The sequence below is a fragment of the Sorex araneus genome, chromosome 3, assembly GCF_027595985.1.
Source record: "Sorex araneus isolate mSorAra2 chromosome 3, mSorAra2.pri, whole genome shotgun sequence".
Classification (NCBI taxonomy): domain Eukaryota; kingdom Metazoa; phylum Chordata; class Mammalia; order Eulipotyphla; family Soricidae; genus Sorex; species Sorex araneus.
In genome coordinates, this window is record NC_073304.1 from 143,473,225 (window position 1) to 143,493,383 (window position 20,159).

Sequence of the window (20,159 nt, forward strand, 5' to 3'; positions counted from 1 at the left end):
ATCTCCTAGTAATCTGGAGTGCTGAACTGTCAGATGAGATTTTGTCCTTGAGTTAATCCTCTGTAGGAGAGGCTTTACCTCTCTTTGTTGTTATGATAATGTTCAGCCCCACCTTTGTATCCCAACCCTTCATGATTTCTATATAACTATGCTGTAAGGGGTAAGAGGGAAAGAGATGAGGACGAGATGCTGAGAATGAGACCAGAAGGTTGATGACTAGATGCTGAAGACTAGACATTGGGGATGAGAAAGTCAATGATGAGACGTTGAAGATGAGGAGAACTGAGACTTTGGGAACTTTGGGACTAGAAGGAGAACCAGATAACAATGATGACTGGAAGTAGAGAACTATGAGACTACGTGGAGAGGAGGAAGAAGAGATAATGAAGTAGAAGACTTTGAGGTCTATGAGGAGACTAGGATGATGGAACTCAGATGACCAAAACTACAACTACGACTGCACCATAAGAGGAGAGATTGGACTACGTGGAGAGGAGAGAGAAATAAACGTACTACCAAAGATCCTCTGTCCATTGCCTCTTCTCCTCCTTGTACTCTAGGGTTAAGGTTGATTTAGGCATCCTCCCTTTATTATATTACATCCCCTTGTCCAGTCATTCTATGTGCTACATATAAGTGAAATTATCCTGTATATGTCTCAACATAATATCATTTTATACTTCACTCAACATAATATCATTTTAATGACAAATATTAGATTATTTTTCTTTCTAAAAATTTTAATTTGGTCGCTGTGAAATTACAAAGTTATTCATGTTTGGTTTCAGGCATACAATGTTTCAAGGCCTGTGGAAGTCGATGTGGAGGTCTCGTTCTGTTCAGCAGGGAGAACCCTTCGTAGGGCGCAGCCGAAAGAACAGACGCAGAGCCCAGAGGAGGGAGAAAAGGCATTTATTCTATGGTAGTTACAGTATTTATACCTCCCTGTTGGGAGGAGGTGGTGCCAGGACCCCCAATAGAAATGCAGGGTGTGGCACGGGATTTAGCTAGTAATAAACAAATGCTGATAGGATAAGATCAGTGGTATAGCTGTATATTCAAGGCACAGTGTCAACAACACTGAGAACACGAGATCTAAGCTGCAACCACCTAATGTCGAAATGTGCCTGTCCACATGGCAGGCAGCAGTAGTGGGGAAGGGGAGGGAGCAAGGGAACACTGGTGGAGGGGAGTTGACACTGGTGGTGGGACTAGTGCTGAAATATTGGATACCTAAAACTCAACTATCAATTAATTTATAAATCATGTATTTAAATTAAATTAAAATATATGTAACAGTGCTGTGAGATGTATATTACTCTTATTCTGTATGCATGAGGAAACTGAAATTTAGAACACTAAGTAACTTGCTTAAGACCTTTTTTTTTTCAAGTTTGCAAAACCTAGACTCAAATTTAGCTAAATAATATGATCTACTTGCTAAATATTTTGGTTGCTATCTGGAATGAAAGTATGAAATGGATTTTGGCTAAATTGAAAATTAGTTTGGAAGCCTAGACATTATGTTCCTTTATTGTTTCAGCCCGAGTGATATTACAGCGGGTAGGGCGTTTGCCTTGCATGCAGCCAATCCAGGTTTGATTCCTCCACCCCTCTTGGAGAGACCAGCAAGCTACTGAGAGTATTCTGCCCACATGGCAAAGCCTGGCAAGCTACCTGTGATGTATTTGATATGCCCCAAACAGTAACAAGTCTCACGATGGAGATGTTACCGGTGCCCGCTCAAGCAAACTGATGAACAACACAGTGCTACAGTGCTATTGTTTCAGCTTGAATCAATAGAATGCATGAAAAAATAAAGCAATAAAGTTGTTTCCTATTATCTTTTACACACATGTACATGCACAGACACAAAGCAATAATAGATCCAAGTCAGTAAATGTTTTTAGTATGCTAGGTACACATGTATTACAAACATAACAAATTTGGAAGGAAAGTTTTTTAGTGTCATTTTAGGGGTTAAAGAGCTACATTCACAGAGAATTAGTAACAGATAATAAGGATTAAAAGCCAGGTCTCCCCTGGCTACTTGCATGAAGTCAGATTGACCAAGCAGATTTGTCAGCTCAAAGATGTTGTTCTGGTCACAGTAAATTCTCAGTTCAAAAAATGTGCTCCAGCAGCTGCATTTTAAAGAGTCGTTTTCATCATTATGCAGTGTGTGGAACCCAAGCGGCACTTCTATAAACATGAGTATATGTTCCCAGACAAAGGAGATAATATCTATGGCAAACAGCCATTATCTAGAACATCTGTTAGGCGTTTTTTTTTTTTTTCAATAATGCACGGCATGCTCTGATTCAGGTGCGCTCCTGGGGACCCAGCCGCTCTGTGGTGATTCCTGTGATCTCTGGGGATGATGAATGAGAATATCAGTTGATCATGGAGTACACCACTTAATCAAGCACTTTGGCTTTGGCTCAAATTTTCTATATTTTAAACTATCATTATAGCTATAATCAACTTGCTTTATAACTATTATCTTGCTGTATAACTCACACCGTGATTCCACATTCAGTGTCTCATAAGCATTTAATCCTCAAAACAGCTCTGCTTCGCAGTCTTAAATATTGTCCTCATAACTCTGTTTTGAAACTATCCACACATGTATTGATAGTGAGAGACACGCAAGAGATGTTGTTTGCAGGAGAGTGAGCTTTCACAGTATGATTTAATGCGGTGCTGTTTTGGTTTGTGTCCAAAAAGACAATAGTGCAAAATATATCAAATGTTTAGTAGTTACCTCTGTTGACAAGACAGTTTCAGAATAGCCTCCTCATTTATTTTACATATGTTTATATTCCTGATATTTCCCTTTCACATTTACTTTTCATTCTACACATATAGTTTCTTTAAATATAAATTTTACACAAATTAAATATTACACAGATGTGTCACTTAAAAACCACAATTTTAAAAAGCTAGTAATTTGACAGTGGTATTAAAACCCTTGTCTTTTTAAGTCAGAAGAAGAAATGACTAAAATATTTATAGTTTGACATTCATTACTACATTGGAAACTAGATCTGTTTTATTTTTACTGATCTTTCTTATTGTTCAATTTGAAATATTTTATGCTGGCTTCCTATTATGAGAGAGGGAAATTTATAATATGGTACACATTCTTTCCACCCCACATCATTGCGCAGTGCTCAAATTACAGTTGAATAACGCTTGCAAGGTATGTTCTGTAGTATCTTTTCTTCTATTTTTTTTGTTATTATTATTTTGGATTTGGAACACAATTCATGGTGCTGAAGCTCACTGTGGCCTGTGCTCAGGAAGCACTCCTGGCCATGCTCAGGGGACCATGTGTGGTGCTAGGGATCAACTGGGCTTGGCTGTGTCCAAGGCAAGCACCTTACCCACTATATTATCTCTATGGCCCCAGTGTACATTTTTTCTATATTGGCTTTCAATAATATAAATGTTATAAGTTTTAGGGGTACACTGTTATCCTACCAGACCATACCAAAATTCCAACATCTTTCCACCGTTGTTCAAGGATTCTTTTCTATCCACCTCACACACAGCCTATTGAGAAGCTCACATCTATAGTTTTACTTGAATAATTAAAAAAAAATCTTGCTTATTTCCTTGTTTTTCAATATGTTTTATATAAGTGAAAACATCAAGTTTTGTCTTTCTCCTTCTGATTTATTTCACTTAATATAACATCCTATAGTTCTGGTTTGCATATTCCTTTTTAGGGGGGTTGGGGGCAGTTGAGGCCATACCTAGCTGTGCTCAGGATTTACCCTTGGCCTTACCTGTGCAACTACTATCCAATCAACCCTTTTCTTTTTATTTTTTAATAGTTGTATAGTGTGTGTGCATGCATGTGTGTAATGTTTTATACTCCCATTTGTTTTTTGCTTTTGTTTTTGTTTTCAATTGAAGATGTCAATAAAGATACTATCATGGAGTGCTTTGGATATATTTTCTTGGAGGTGGTTTATAGATTTGGTTCTAACATCTAGGTCTTTAATTCATTTCAAGTTCACTTTGTGCACAGTGTGAAGTAGTGGTTTAATTTCAGTCTTACGAATGTGACTATTCAATTTTTCTAGCGTCTATTGAAGAGGCTTTCCCTTCTTCACGTTATGCTTTTTGCTTCTTTGTAACAAATTAACTTCACAAATCTGATGTCTTTTCATCAAAAAACTTTCCCTTCAGAGTCGGTAGTAGTTTCTTTAATGAAACATTTGTCTGTAAAATTTACCAATTACTGGGATCAGAAATATACTTCAATGAACCAAATGCCTTCTTTGCATGAAGGAGGCTGAGTTTGATACCCAGTACTGCATTTTGCCCCAAGCACTGCTGAGAGGGAACCATGAGCACAGAGATGGGAGTATTTAGAGTGAGATTTAGAGTTTGGCATTCATTATTACATTGAAAACTGATCTGTTTTATTTTTTCTGATATTTCTTATTCAGTTTGAAATATTTTATTCTTGGTTCTTGTTATGAGAGAGATAGATTTATAATACGGTACACATTCGGGCATATTCAAACTTGTTATGAATCTGTCCATTTATCTTTGGATGACTTCCTTTTGTTCTCTCCTATACTTTTGTTCCACGCTTGCCTATCTCCAGGCCCACTTAGTGTTCTCATACTGGAAATTCCCTTAACCATTATTTGACTTTCCTTTCCTTTGGGGATGAACCTCCAGTTTACTAGATTCTCTGATTTCTAATTTTTGATTTGCCTTTCCTCTTCCAGTTAACAAGTATTTCTCAAGTTGCTTCCTGCCTGCTAATTAATACATAAAAGAAAACTTTATTTTTAGAATTTGAAATGTGTTATTTTTCTCTAAAATTTGATAATAGTTTATCCATGTAGAATTCTAGATTGGAACCATATTTTTCTATCTTTGTTTTGTTTATTAATTCATTATTTTTATTATCGAATCACTGTGAGATACAGTTATAAGCCTTCATGTTTGAATTTCAATCATACAATGATCAAACACCCATCCCTCCACCAGTGTACATTCTCCACAATGTCGCCAGTATACCCCCCCTTTCCAACCCCTTCCCCAGACTCCAAGGCTGACAATCTCCTCCATACTCTTTCTCTACTTTTGGACATTATGATCTGAAATACAGATACTGAGAGGTCATTATGTTTGGTCCTTTATCTACTTTCAGCACACATTTCCCATTCCGAATGATTCCTCCAACTGACTTAGTGATCTTTTCTCTATTCCAGCTGCCTTCTCCCCCAGCTCATGAAACAGGCTTCCAACCATAGGACAATATGCCTGGCCTTCATGTATACTGTCCTTGGGTATTCATCTCAGATTATTTAATTTTATATTCCACAAATGAGTGCAATCCTTCTATGTCTGTCCCTCTCTTTCTGACTCATTTCACTTGGCATGATACTCTCCGTGTCCATCCACTTATAAGCATATTTCAATACTACAACTGCATAGTATTCCATTATGTAGATGTAGCAAAGTTTTTTTTAACCAGTTGTCTGTTCTCAGGCACTCGGGTTGTTTCAAGATTCTGGCTATTGTGAACAGAGCTGCAATGAACATACAGGTGCAGATGTCATTTCTACTATACTTTTTTGCATCTTCGTAATATATTCCCAGAAGTGGTATTGCTGGGTCTTATAGAAGCTCAATTTCTAGTTTTTGAAGGAATGTCCATATTGTTTTCCAGTTTTTCTATCTTTGTTTTTTTTAGGATTTTATTTTATTTTTTATTTTTTTTAAAATTTTTAATTAGTGAATCACTGTGAGAGTACAGTTACAGATTTATACATTTTTGTGCTCATGTTTCCCCCATACAAAGTTCGAGAACCCATCCGTTCACCAGTGCCTATTCTCCACCACCAGAAAACCCAGCATCCCTCCCACCCTCCCCAGTCTCCCCCCACCCCACACTGCCATTATGGCAGGGTATTCCCTTTCGTTCTCTCTCTCTGATTAGGTGTTGTGGTTTGCAATAAAGGTGTTGAGTGGCCATTGTGTTCAGTCTCTAGTCTACATTTGGGACGCGTCACCCTTCCCCCGCATGACCTCTGACCACATTTTACTTGGTGTTCCCTTCTCTGAGTTGCCCAGAATGAGAGACCAGCCTTCAAGCCATGGAGTCAACCTCCTGGTACTTATTTCTACTATTCTTGGGTGTTAGACTCCTAGTCTATTATTCTATATTCCACAGATGAGTGCAATCTTTCTATGTCTGTCTCTCTCTTTCTGACTCATTTCACTTAGCATGATACTTTCCATGCTGAACCACTTATATGCAAACTTCATGACCTCATTTTTTCTAACAGCTGCATAGCATTCCATTGTATAGATGTATCAAAGTTTCTTCAACCAGTCATCTGTTCTAGGGCACTCGGGTTTTTTCCAGATTCTGGCTATTGTAAACAGTGCTGTGATGAACATGTAAGTGCAGATGTCATTTCGACTATACTTTTTTGCTCCTCTGGGATATATTCCCAGCAGTGGTATTGCTGGGTCAAATGGGAGCTCAATCTCTAGTTTTTTGAGAGTCATCCATATTGTTTTCCAAAAGGGCTGAACCAGTCAGCATTCCCACCAGCAGTGTAGAAGGGTCCCTTTCTCCCCACATCCTCTCCAACAGTGGTTGCTTTTGTTCTTTTGGATGTGTGCAAGTCTCTGAAGTGTGAGGTGGTATCTCATGATAGTTTTGATATGCATCTCCCTGATGATTAGTATTGTAGAGCACTTTTTCATGTGCCTTTTGGCCATTCATATCTCTTCCTTGGGAAAGTTTCTGTTCATTTCTTCGCCCCATTTTTTGATGGGGTTGGATGTTTTCTTCTTGTAGAGTTCAACCAGTGCTTTATATACCATTGATATCAACCCCTTATCTGATGGGTATTGTGTAAATATCCTTTCCCATTCTGTAGATAGTCTTTGTATTTTGGTCACTGTATCTTTTGAGGTGCAGAAGCTTTTTAGTTTAATGTAGACCCATTTGTTGATCTCTGTTTCCACTTGGTTGGCCAGTTGCATGTCATCTTTGAAGATACCTTTATCTTCAATATCGTGGAGGGTTTTGCCAACCTTGTCTTCAATGTACCTTATGGTTTGTGGTCTGATGTTGAGGTCTTTAATCCATTTTGATCTGACTTTTGTGCATGGTGTCAGGTCGAGGTCTAAGCCCATTCTTTTACATGTGGTTGTCCAGTTGTACCAGCACCATTTGTTAAAGAGGCTTTCCTTGCTCCACTTCACATCTCTTGCTCCCTTATCAAAGATTAGATGATAGTACATTTGAGGTTGTGTTTAGGGATATTCCACCCTGTTCCATTGGTCTTCAGCTCTGCCTTTGTTCCAGTAACATGCTGTTTTAATTGTTACCGCTTTGTAGTAGAGTTTAAGGTTGGGGAGGGTGATGCCTCCTATCATCTTTTTTCCCAAGAATTGTTTTACCTATCCATGGGAGTTTATTGTTCCATACAAATTTCAGGATTGCTTGATTCGTTTCTTTGAAGAATGCCACAGGTATCCTTATAGGGATAGCGTTAAATCTGTATAATGCTTTGGGGAGTATTGCCATTTTGACTATGTTTATTCTCCCTATCCATGAGCAGGGGATATGTTTCCATTTCCTCATGTCCTCTTTTATTTCATGGAGTAGCGTTTTATAGTTTTCTTTGTAGAGGTCCTTTATTTCTTTAGTCAAGCTGATTCCAAGGTATTTGATTTTCTGGGGGCACAATTGTGAACGGGATTGCTTTTTTCATGTCCCTTTTATCTGTCTTATTGTTTGCATATAGGAAGCCATAGATTTTTGGGTATTGATTTTATAGCCTGCGACTTTACTGTACAGGTCAATTGTTTCTAAGAGTTTCTTACTAGAGCTTTTAGGCTTCTCTAGATATAGTATCATATCGTCTGTGAATAGTGAGAGCTTGATTTCTTCCTTTCCGATCTGAATCCCCTTAATATATTTTTCTTGCCTGATGGCTATTGCTAATACTTCCAGTACTATATTAAAGAGAAGTGGTGAGAGTGGGCATCCTTGTCTTGTGCCTGATCTTAGAGGAAAGGCCCTTAGTTTTTCTCCATTGATGATAATGCTTGCCATAGGTTCGTGGTAGATGGCTTTGACTATCTTGAGGAAAGTTCCTTCAAAACCCATTTTGGTGAGAGTTTTTATCATGAATGGGTGTTGGATCTTGTCAAATGCTTTCTCTGCATCTATTGATGTGATCATATGGTTTTTATCTTTACTTTTGTTGATATGATGGATTATGTTGATTGATTTCAGAATGTTAAACCATCTTTACATCCCCAGGATGAATCTCACTTGGTCATGATGTATGATCTTTTTGATGAGTTGTTGGATTCTATTTGCTAGTATTTTGTTGAGGATCTTCGCATCGGTATTCATCAAGGATATTGGTCCATAGTTTTCTTTGTTAGTGGTGTCTTTGTTTGCTTTTGGTATTAGGGAGATATGTGCCTCATAGGAACTGTTCGGAAGGGTTCCTGTCTTTTCAATTTCCTAGAAAAGCTTGAGGAGAACTGGCAACAAGTCTTCTTTAAATGTTTGGAAGAATTCGCCAGTTAATCCCTCTGGGCCTGGGCTTTTGTTTTTGGGGAGACTTTTGATTACAGTTTTGATTTCCTTGATATTTATAGGCCTATTCAGGTATTTCAAGTCTTCTTGGTTCAGTCCTGGGAGATTGTAGGAGTCAATGAATTCGTCCATTTCTTTTAGGTTCTCTTGTTTTGTGGCATACAGACTTTCAAAGTAGTCTCTGATGATCCTTTGAATCTCTTTGGTTTCTGTTGTGATGTCCCCCTTTTCATTTCTGATTTGATTTATTAGGGTTTTCTCTCTTTCTTTCTTTGTGAGTCTTGCTAGCGGTTTATCAATCTTATTTATTTTCTCAAAGAACCAGCTCTTTTTCCATTGATCTTTCGGATTGTTTTTCAGGTTTCCATATCGTTAATTTCTGCTCTAAGTTTTATTATTTCTTTCCTTCGATCTGGTTTGGGTTCCTTTTGCTGGTCCTCTTCTAAGATCTTGAGCTGCGAAGTCAAGTTATCTATATAGGCCCTTTCTTCCTTTCTGAGGAAAGCTTGCAGAGCTATAAATTTTCCCCTTAACACAGCTTTAGCTGCGCCCCATAGGTTCTGTTAGCTTGTGTCTTCATTCTCATTTGTTTCGAGATATCTCTTGATTTCTTCCTTGATTTCCTTCATGACCCACTCATTGTTCAATAGTGAGTTGTTTAATTTCCAGGTGTTTGATTTGGTTTTCCGCGTGATTAACTTCCATCTTCAGTGCATCATGGTCTGAAAAGATAGTTGATACAATTTCTATCTTCCCGATTCTATTAAGGTATAATTTGTGACCCAGAACGTGGTCTATTTTGGAAAACGTTCCGTGTACGCTGGAAAAGAATGTGTATTCTTTCTTTTTGGGGTGTATAGCCCTGTATAGGTCTATTAGCCCTGTCTCCTCCATTTCTTCCTTCAGATCCATTGTTTCCTTGCTGAGTCTTGTTCTTGTCGATCTATCCAGAGGTGATAAGGCAGTGTTGAAGTCTCCAACTACTGCCGTGGTGCTAGTTATGTCCTCCTTAAATTCTGTTAGGAGTTCTTTTAAATATTTAGCTGGTCGTTCATTAGGTGTGGATACGTTTAAGAGTGTGATTTCTTCCTGTTGTACTTATCCCTCGATGAATAGAAAATGACCTTCGCTGTCTCTTCTGATCTTTTTCAGCTTGAAATCTATGTTGTCAGATAATAGTATGGCCACCCCCGCTTTTTTTGAGGGAGCTGTTTGCTTGCAGGATTGTTTTCCATCCTTTGATTTTGAGCCTGTGTTTGTTCTGACTATTCAGATGTGTTTCTTGTAGGCAGCAGAAAGTTGGGTTTAGTTTCCGAATGCATTTTGCCACTCTGTGCCTCTTGATTGGTGCATTTAGACCGTTAACATTAAGAGAAATTATTATCATGGGATTAGTTCCATTTTTCTGTAGGGTTTGTTGTTCTTGTAGGTTTTTTCCTTGTCTTATAGTAGCCCTTTGAGTCCTTCTTTTAAATTTGGTCTTGAATCTATGAAGTTCCTGAGCTGTTGCTTCTCCATGAAATAGTGTATGGTTCCTTCAAGTTTAACTGAGAGTTTAGCCGGGTAGAGTATTCTTGGTGAGGCATTCATTTCATTAAGTTTTTTCACTATATCCCACCATTGTCTTTGGGCTTGGAAGATTTCTTCTGATAGATCTGCTGTGAATCTAAGAGGTGCTCCTTTGTATATGATCTCCTTCTTTGATCTTGCTGCTTGCAGTATTGTGTCTCTATCCATGGCATCCATCATTCTGACTATGATATGCCTTGGGGATTTTTTTAAAATTTATTTTATTGAATCACCATGTGGAAAGTTACAAAGTTCTCAGGCTTATGTCTCAGTTATACAATTCTCAAACACCCGTCCCTTCACCAGTGCCCATATTCCACCACCAATAAAAACAAAAACAAAACAAAACAAAAAACCCAGTATACATCCCACCCCTCACCCCCAAACCCTCCCATGCATAAGTGATAAATTTCACTTCTTTTTCTCTTTACCTTGATTACATTCCGTATTTCAACACAAAACTCACTATTGTTGTTGGTGTTTCAACACAGACTCACTATTTTTGTTGACATTTATCCCCCAAGAATACAGCTCTATTGAAAAGGAAATATTTGATAATTAGTTTTCCACTGATGAGAATGAAGAGATAAAAAGTCGCGCGGCCTCGGTAGCGGCACGTGGTTTACAATTTCTGTATTTTAGTAATTAAGTCCAGGGAGATTTTAGTTGGAAATTGAATCATTTCCCTTCCTGGAGCAGCATGGAGCAAAAGCTTAGTTCACAGTCTGGATACATGGTTGCAAGCACTCGCTGGAACCCCAAGTCATATAGCTGGCTCTGGCTCCTGCTCGTTTCGCAGCCACGTGGCTGTGCAAAGGCATGGCCACTCGGGTCGAATCTTGGCCAGAGCCCGAGCTCCGGCCCCGGCCTTATACTGCCCAGGTGTCCCGCTGTTTCAAGTTCAAAGCACATTTCTTTTTTCGCGCCTCAAAGTTTATACCTGCTCAAAGGACTCATAAAATGTCGGACACCACGCCTCCTCCGGGAGGGAAGAGAGACCAAGGAAGAAGGATATTTCCTCCGTTAGCCAGCGTGGGGCAAAAGCTTAGTTCACAGTCTGCATACATGGGTGCAAGCACTCGCTGGAACCCCAAGTCATATAGCTGGCTCTGACTCCTGCTTGTTCTGCATCCACGCGGCTGTGCAAAGGCATGGCCACCCAGGTCGAATCTCGGCTGGAGCCTGAGCTCCGGCCCCGGCCCGAGACTGCCCAGGTTTCCCGCTGTTTCAAGTTCAAAGCACTTTTTTTTTTTTGCGCCAAAAGTTCATACCTGCTCAAAGGACCCATAAAATGTCCGCCTTGGGGATTTTTTTATTTGGGTCCCTTTTAGCTGGCACCCTTCGGACTCCTTGGATCTGGATGTCTGCATTCTCTAGCTCTGGGAATTTCTTAGCAATGATGTCTTTAATTGTGTTTTTTTTATTGGGATTGGTTCCTGTCGTTCTGGTACTCCCATGATTCTTATGTTGTTTCTCCTGAGGTCATCCCCTAGGACTCTAATTCGCTCCAGATCGATTTTGAGGTCTTTTTCCATTATTTGTTGTTGCCTATATGCTTTGTGCAGCTCATCTTCAAGCTCACTGATTCTGTCTTTGGCTCTAGTCATTCTACTGTTGAGGGCTCCTACCGGGTTTTTTATTTCATCTACTGATTATTTTAGTTGTGTGACTTCTGTTCGTAGCTTTGAAATTTCTGCTCTCATTTCTTCCTGGATTATCTTAGTGGACCGTTCCAATGCTGCATCCATATCCTCCCTTAATTTATTGGAAGTTCGTTCCATAGTTGCTTTGAGTTTGTGAACCATCCTCACAATTTCCTCTCTGAATTCTTTATCCGAGAGGAGGTTGTATTTCTGGGAAGTCGCTGCTGAGGTTCGTGAGATATTTTCTTGGATCTCTCCTGGTGGTGGCGATTTTTGCTGTTTCTTCATGTTGTTATGGGCTTTACTATCCGGTGCTCTCCTTAGCTTGGGAGGGGCCTCAACTGAAGATGTGGGGCTATGCTCTTTTTACAAAGGACGTTTATGCGCAACAGTTTTCGTGAAATTAGGATAGGCTAGGTTACTTGACTATTAACATAACATATAGTGACTAAGATGACCAGGGAATTCTTCAGAGGAGTGGGTTCTATCAATTGTGGCCAAAAGACAATGCATGGAATGGTAAGAAAAACAACTGCCGCCTTGTAAGTGGCCTCCACTCCGGAAAGAGGCCACTCCCACGTTGAGGCCACGCCCCCTAAGGTGAGGACACGCCCCTAACCAGCAGAGTGGGGAGTGGTCAGGACCCTATGGTGCTGCGGCCAAAAGGTGCCAGGCGGGGGTGGGGGAGTCAGGGCAAGCCCCAAACCTCGGGCAGGAGGGTGTTTTTCTATCTTTGTTACTGTTGAGGAATTCAGAAACTTTCTCATTCCTAATTCTTTAATATTTTTTAATGGAAATAAACACTACAAAAATCTGAAAAAGTTAAATAATAGGTTTTGGTATGGATGTATTCTTATTTATTTGATTGGCATTTGATAAATGCCTCACTCTGCAGACTATGGCTTTCAGCTCTACTAAACAGTATTGAGTTATTTACTTTTAAATAACATCTTTTTCTTTTTTCATTTCCAACTCTCATTAATTATTAGCCTTCTTAAATGTTGCCTAATATTGTTAATACTTTGAAATTAAAATTCTGTTATTAAAAAGTTACTTTCTTAATGATATTTAATTTCGAGGTCTGTGATCAAAGCCCATTTCTAGTGGTGCGTGGGGGAACACATGTAGTGCTGATGATCAAATACAGGTCAACTTCATGCAGAAAAGTGCCGATATTCTGTATTATTTCTCTGCCCTAATGACAAAATGCTAAATATTAATTTATTTCTGTTGGCTGCTACTTTACAGTACAGTTTTATTGTTTCTAGGAGTTTAAATGGTAGAGTCTTTAGAATTTTCTTTATATGATACTATGCTGTCTGCAGGTTGTGATAGTTTGATGATTTATTTTATGAGGGTGGGAACATACCAGCAGTACTCAGGTATTACTTCTAGCTCAGTGTTCTGTATGACTCCTGCCATAGCTGGGGGGAATGAGGGTTCTGCGAGTTGAATCTGAGCCGCCTGCATGCAAAGCATATGCTTCCAGCATAGTGAACTTTCTCTGTCCCTATTTTCTACCATTTTGAATGACCTTAATTTCTCTTTCTTGCCTAGTTGCCAATGGCTAGGAATTTTATTGCTGTGTTGAATGATAGTGATTAGAGTGGACATCTTTATCTTGTGCCTGATCTTGGAGGGAAGGATCTTAGTATTTTGTCCTTGAGTATGATGCTAATTGTGTTTGTGATAGCTGTACTTTGCTAGATAGAGATACACTCTTTCAATCCTCATTTTGTTGAAAGTTTATTTTGTCATAAATTAGTGTTGACTCTTAATTCTTTCCCTGCATCTATTGATATCTTTTATTAGTGTGGTATACCGTATTGATATTGAATCATTTTTACATCCCTTATTATAGTATATGATACATTTAATGTATTGATGATGTGGCTTATCAAAATTTTGTCAAGATTCTTTCATTATGTTTATCAGAAAAATTGGTTTGAATTTTTCTTGTTAATTATGTCTTCCTGTTTTTGTTAATAGGATAATTTTGACCTTATAGATACTAGATTTCCATTTTTACAGCTTTCTGTGGGAGCTTAAGTAAATAGGTAGCAGATATTCTTTGAAAGTCTGGAAGAAGCTATTAGTGAAGAGATTTAGAACTAGAATTTTGCTTGCGGGGAGGTTATTTATTTATTTATTTATTTATTTTTGCTTTTTGAGACACACCTGGCAATGCGCAGGAATCATTCCTGGCTCTGCACTCAGGAATTACTCCTGGAGGTGCTCAGGGAACCATATGGGATGCTGGGTATTGAACCCGGGTTGGCCGCGTGTAAGACAAACGCCCTACCTGCTGTGCTATCGCTCCAGCCCCTGGAGGGAGGTTTTTGATAAGTGCTGTGATTTCTGTAACCAGTAATTTAATGTTTTCTACTTCCTGCCGAATCAGTATTGGGAGGTTGTAAAGTTTTAAACCTATGCATTTCTTCTAAATTCTCTTATTTTGTGGCATAAAATTGTTCATAGTAATCTCTTATGATAATTTCTATTTCTGTGGTATCTGTTGTAACTTCTTCTCTTTTGTTTCTGGTCTGATTTATTAGAATTTTCTCTCTTTTTTCCTTAGATGTCAATATCATTTACTCTTTCAAACATACAGCTGTTGTTTTCATTTAACTTTTGTATTGTCTTGATTTCTACATTCTCAATTTCTGTTCTTTTATTTTTGGAGCATTTTTTCATGTGCCTTTTGGTCACTTGCATTTCTTTATTTTCTTAATTTTTAAAAAATTTTACTGAATCACCGTGAGATAGTTACAAGCTTTCATGTTTGGGTTACAATCTCACAATGATCAAACACCCATCCCTCCACCAGTGCACATTCCCCACCACCAATATCCTGGGTATACCCCTCCTTTCCCGCCCTCCCCCTGCCTCTATGGCAGACAATATTCCCCATACTCTCTCTCTACTTTTGGGCATTATGGTTTGCAACACAGACACTGAGAAGTCATCATGTTTGATTCATTATCTAGCAGAATGTTGGGTTCAACTTTCTAATCCATCCTGCCACTATATAATATAATAAAATATAATAAAATTATATTTATTTTAATAAATACAATATAACAAACACAATATAACATAATAAAACACAATATAATAATATATTAATAATATAAAACACAATATAATAAAATATGTTTATTATTTCTTTTTATTTACCTTGGTCTTCCTTTGTTGTCTTTTTTTTAGTATCAAATGTGCAGTGAGATTATTCTTTTGTGTTTTTCTTGTCTCCTGATTTAAACCTGTATTTCTATGAACCTCGCTCTTAGTATAGTTTTTGTTGTCTCTTGTGTGTTCTGGTAGCTTGATTTTTTATTTTTTGTCCTTAACTGCAGAAATATTTAAATTTATTTTTTGATTTACTCTTTGATCAAATGGTTATTTTGTAGTATCCTGTTTTGCTTCTAGGTATTTGAGTGTTTCCCAGCTTCCTTTTTGTGATTTATTTTCACACTGTGGTCTGAGAAGATCCATGATATGATTTCTATCCTTCTGATATCGTGGATACTTTTTGTGTGTCTCATGGGGCTGGAGTGATAGCACAGTGGGTAGGGCGTTTGCCTTGCATGCAGCCAACCCGGGTTCGATTCCCAGCTTCCCATATGGTCCCCTGAGCACTGCCAGGGGTAATTCCTGAGTGCAGAGCCAGAAGTAACCCCTGTGAATCGCCGGATGGGACCCAAAAAGAAAAAAAAAACAACCAAAAACACTTTTTGTGAGTCTCAGCATGTTGTCTATGCTGGTGCACTAGGGGAAACAGGATTGGCTTTTGCAGGAGGTGAACCCTATACTTGCCTGTTAAGTCTAGTGCTCCCATTTTATCCCTTGAAGCTAATAGTACCTTATTGACTTTTTTCTCTCTCGTTGTTGTGCCCAGTGGTTAAGAGAGAGAGTGTATAAAATTATCCAATTTATATTGCATTGTTGATATATATTTTTAGGCTTGTTAGAAGTTTCTTTAAATTTTTTTTTTCTGAGTGCCTGAGAACAGAAAACTGGTTAAAAAAAAACTCTGGTACATCTACACAGTGGAATACTATGCAGCTGTTAGAAGAGATGAAATCATGAAATTTTCATGTAAGTGGATGGACATGGAGAGTATCATGCTAAATAAAATGAGTCAGAAAGAGAGGGACAGACATAGAATTACTGCACTCATTTGTGGAATATATAGTAGCATAGTATGAGACTAACACTGACTCATTTCACTCAGAATGTTACTCTCCATGTCCATCCTTCATAAGCCAATTTCATGACTTCATTTTTCCTAAAGGCTGCATAGAATTTTGTGTCCTTCTCATTTTTATATTCAATGGTAAAAGAGTTTCCCTCTTTGACACCTTGAGTTCCCTTGTCCTGTTACTTTATATACAACAGATAAGTGATATTTTCTTGCACTTATTCTTCCTCTTCTGACTCACTTAGCATAATATTTTCCAGTTCCATCCAAATTACTGTGAACTGCATGGTTTAAGCACTCCTTACAACTGCATAGTATTCATTGAATATGAATACTATCTCTTTGCTTTTTTTGGGGGGGTCACACCTGGCAATGCACAGGGGTTACTCCTGGCTCTGCACTCAGGAATCACCCCTGGCGGTGCTCAGAGGACCATATGGGACGCTGGGAATTGAATCCGGGTCGGCTGAGTGCAAGGCAAATGCCCTACCCTTTGTACTATTGCTCCAGCCCGGAATACCATCTCTTACTGAACCATTCACCTGTTATTGAACAGGTTGATTTCATAACCAAGGCATTGTGCTAAGTGCTACAATGAACAATGCTGTGCATATGTCCTTTTGAATGAATGTTTTTGTATCTTGGTGGTAGATGGCAAGAAGTGAAATTTCTGGGTCATATGGCAGCTTTATCTTTTTTTTTTTTCTGGGAAACCTTAATACCTTTTTTTCCATAGAGTTGTATCAGGCTACATTCCCACCAACCATGGATGAGAGTTCTTTCACCACGACCTTCCCACACTGATTTCTCCAGTGTTTTGGAGAGATATATTCCATTCTCAGTGGTGTGACATGATATCTCATTGTCATCTTGATTTGGATTTTCCAGATAATAAGTGATTTTCAGGTGCCTATTTTCCACCCATCTACTTTCTTCAGAGAAGTAGATTCATTTTATCTCTCCATTCTTAATAGGATTTGTGGATATCTGTTGTTGATCTTTGTGAGTACTTTACATATCTTGGAAATTAACCTTTTATGTAATGTGTTGAGTGCAAATATTTCCTCCCATTAATTTGGGTATCTTTTTTTTTTTTTTGCTTGTTGGGTCACATCAAGCGATGCACAGAGGTTACTCCTGGTTCATGCACTCAGGCACTACTCTTGGCGGTGCTTGAGGGACCATCTGGGATGCTGGGAATCGAACCTAGGTAGGCTGCATGCAAGGCAAATGCTCTACCCACTGTGCTATTGCTTCAGCCCATAATTTGGGTGTCTTTTTGTGGGAGATAATATGGTTGTCTTTTAGGTGCCAGGGAGATAATATAGTGGGTAGAGTATTTGCCTTGCAAACACCGGATCCGCATTTGGTCCCTGGCACCTCATCTAGTCCCCTGAACATGCCAAGACTGATTTCCTCAGTGCAAAATCAGGAGATAGCCTTGAGCCAAACTGGGTATATCACCCACCCAAAAAGTTTATTTATTTATTTTCCCCAAAGAGAAAGGTTATTCTGTAATCCATTGTAGCTTATTACTTTTATATAAATGTTATTTTATTGAATCACCATGACAAGTTACAAAGCTTTCAGGTTTAAGTCTCAGTCATATCATGATCAAATGCCCATTCCTTCACCAGTGCACCTGTTCCTCTACCAAGAACCCCAATATACCCCACTCCCACCCCCCACCCACCCCTGCACCAGAGTGGCCAATGATCTTCACTTTATTCTCTCTATACTTTGGATACATTCAATATTTCAACAGAGGACTAACTATTACTATTTAGAATTTTCCCCCAATGATCCAACTTGCATAAAAGGAATCATTTGATAGTTTGTTTTTCGTTGCTGAGAATGAAGATTACAGGTTGTGGCTGCGTGGTTTTGGATTTCTGTTGTTTTAGCTCAGTTTACAGTCTAGATGCATTTTTATAAGTCTCTGGGTGCCAAAATGGATTAGTAGGCCTCCTGGATCATAGTGTTTAAGGAGCAGAGGAGCCGTGTGGTGCGCGGCTGCTCCGGATCTCATCTAGGCAGAGGGCATGCCGGTAACACCCCCTTCCCATGATTTCTTGCGTGCCACCTCATTACAAGCTGTACCTCTGGGTTGTGAGTCTTAGAAAATAGCACTGCTGCTGCTGCTGCTGCTATCTTCCCCTTAGAAAGAAAACGTTGGGAGAGAAAATCCTTCCCCCTTCCCAGGCGGCATGGGGTCATAGCTCAGCTCATAGTCTAGATGCATTTCTATAAGTCTCTGGGTGCCAAAATGGGTTAGCAGACCTCCTGGATCATAATCTTTAAGCTTATTTTTAATTTTAAGATTTCACTTTCATAAGGTTGTTCATGTTAATTAAATTCAATATTTAATTTAACACCAATCCTACAACCATTACATCTTACCACCACCATTATTTTAAATTTTCCCACTACCACTCCAGCCTGCCTGTCACAGGCAGATGCTAGATAATTTATTTTCTACTGATTATTATGAATATCATGAGAGGCTGCATGGCTGCAAAAGCATCCGTGTGCTCCTGGAATTCCAAAAGTGTAAGTGATTGCCGTCCAGAGACACCTCTGTAGGGAGCTAGTTCATTTGAGATTCATTTGTGAGTCTCTGGATCAAGGACATTGATGAGCTTATAAGGTACCTGGAGCAGTTTGACCAACCAAAAAAGATCTCGGAAGTTTTCTTTGGGTATTTAATTCTAGCTCATTGATTAGAGAGTTTATCCTTACTGTATTTTCAAGATTTTTTTTTATCACTATAGCTTCACAGCATAATTTAAAGTTACATAATGAGTTATTCCCCAGTTCCTTTTTTCTAAGTATGGCTTTGGCTAGTTGAGGTGTTTATGTGTCTCCATACAAACTTTATTATTGACTGTTCTAAGTCTTTGAAGAATGTTTTCTGAATTTAGATGGGAATTGCATTGAATTTATATAATAATTTAAGTAGGACAGTCATTTTGACAATATTGATTCTTCAAATCCAAGAACATAGAATATTTTGCCATTTTAAAAAACTTTTCATAAATTTTATTTTCCCTTCAACCACAATAATATGATGACCAAATTTTGTCTTAACTGGAGGGTCTGTAAACATGGGTTTTCAATCCCACTCATAGGCAAGGCCAATGCTGCTTCTTGAAATGGTCCCACCATCGACCCTCTGGTCATCCAACCCAAATCTCCCTCTTGCCTGGATTTATCTTCACTATATTGTGTGGCCACTTCATTGAATCACATTCCAGACTTTAACTTTTTTATGACTGCCATGATTTTTCCATGTTTCTTGCATACAATGTTCCTGACCTTTACTGCATTGCCCACACTTCTGGGACACTGAGCCTTCTGTCAACACTATCATTCCCAGGGCTTCTACTCCTTTCCCTGCTTCTCCAGAACTGCTTTCCCCTCCAGGAGGAATGAGGAATCCCCAAAACTTGCCCATATTTTGCCTTTTTTTTCCTTTTTGGGTCACACTTGGTGATGCACAGGGGTTACTCCTGGCTCTGCACTCAGGAATTACTCCTGGCGGTGCTCAGGGGACCATATGGGATGCTGGGAATCGAACCTGGGTCGAGTGCAAGGCAAACGCCCTACCCGCTGTGCTATCGCTCCAGTACCTATTTTGCCATTTTTTTATTGAGACACTGGAACTTTTTTTCTACAGAACTTGTAATCATACCTTTCATGAAAACAATATTTTAGCTAGAGTTCCTGGTCTTCTCCACCAGTGCCCCAGGATGCAAGGGTCCACCAAAGCCACAGCCACCAGTGTTCAGGGGGCCATAGTGCTGGGGATCAAACTCACAGTCTTGCTTGTATGTGTGAGATGTGTTCCTTGACCCCTGAACTACCACCCTACCCCATAATTCATTTTTAAGAAGGAAAAAAAGGCTCATTAGTTTTAGAAATGGAAAGGTTTGTTGTTGTTTTGGCTTTCCCTTCACAAAGAGTCAGAGGTGCAAGCTGTGTGACCTACCCTCTTTGAGACTGAGGATAGTAGACTGGGCCATAGGTGCAGGGATGAATACTTTTGTAGTTTGAAGAATTGAGGTTTAATTCTTCTGTGCTTGGAAGTTCCTGTATTTTCTCACATGTTCACCCTGGGTTTGTTCACACAGGCCTGAGCCCTTTTGAA

At 39.0% G+C, this 20,159-nt stretch overlaps 1 pseudogene; it reads right to left on the minus strand.

Moving 5' to 3' along the window:
* Positions 1-19,055: 19,055 nt before the first annotated feature.
* Positions 19,056-19,466, minus strand: LOC129403492 (peptidyl-prolyl cis-trans isomerase NIMA-interacting 4-like; annotated as a pseudogene).
* Positions 19,467-20,159: the final 693 nt, after the last annotated feature.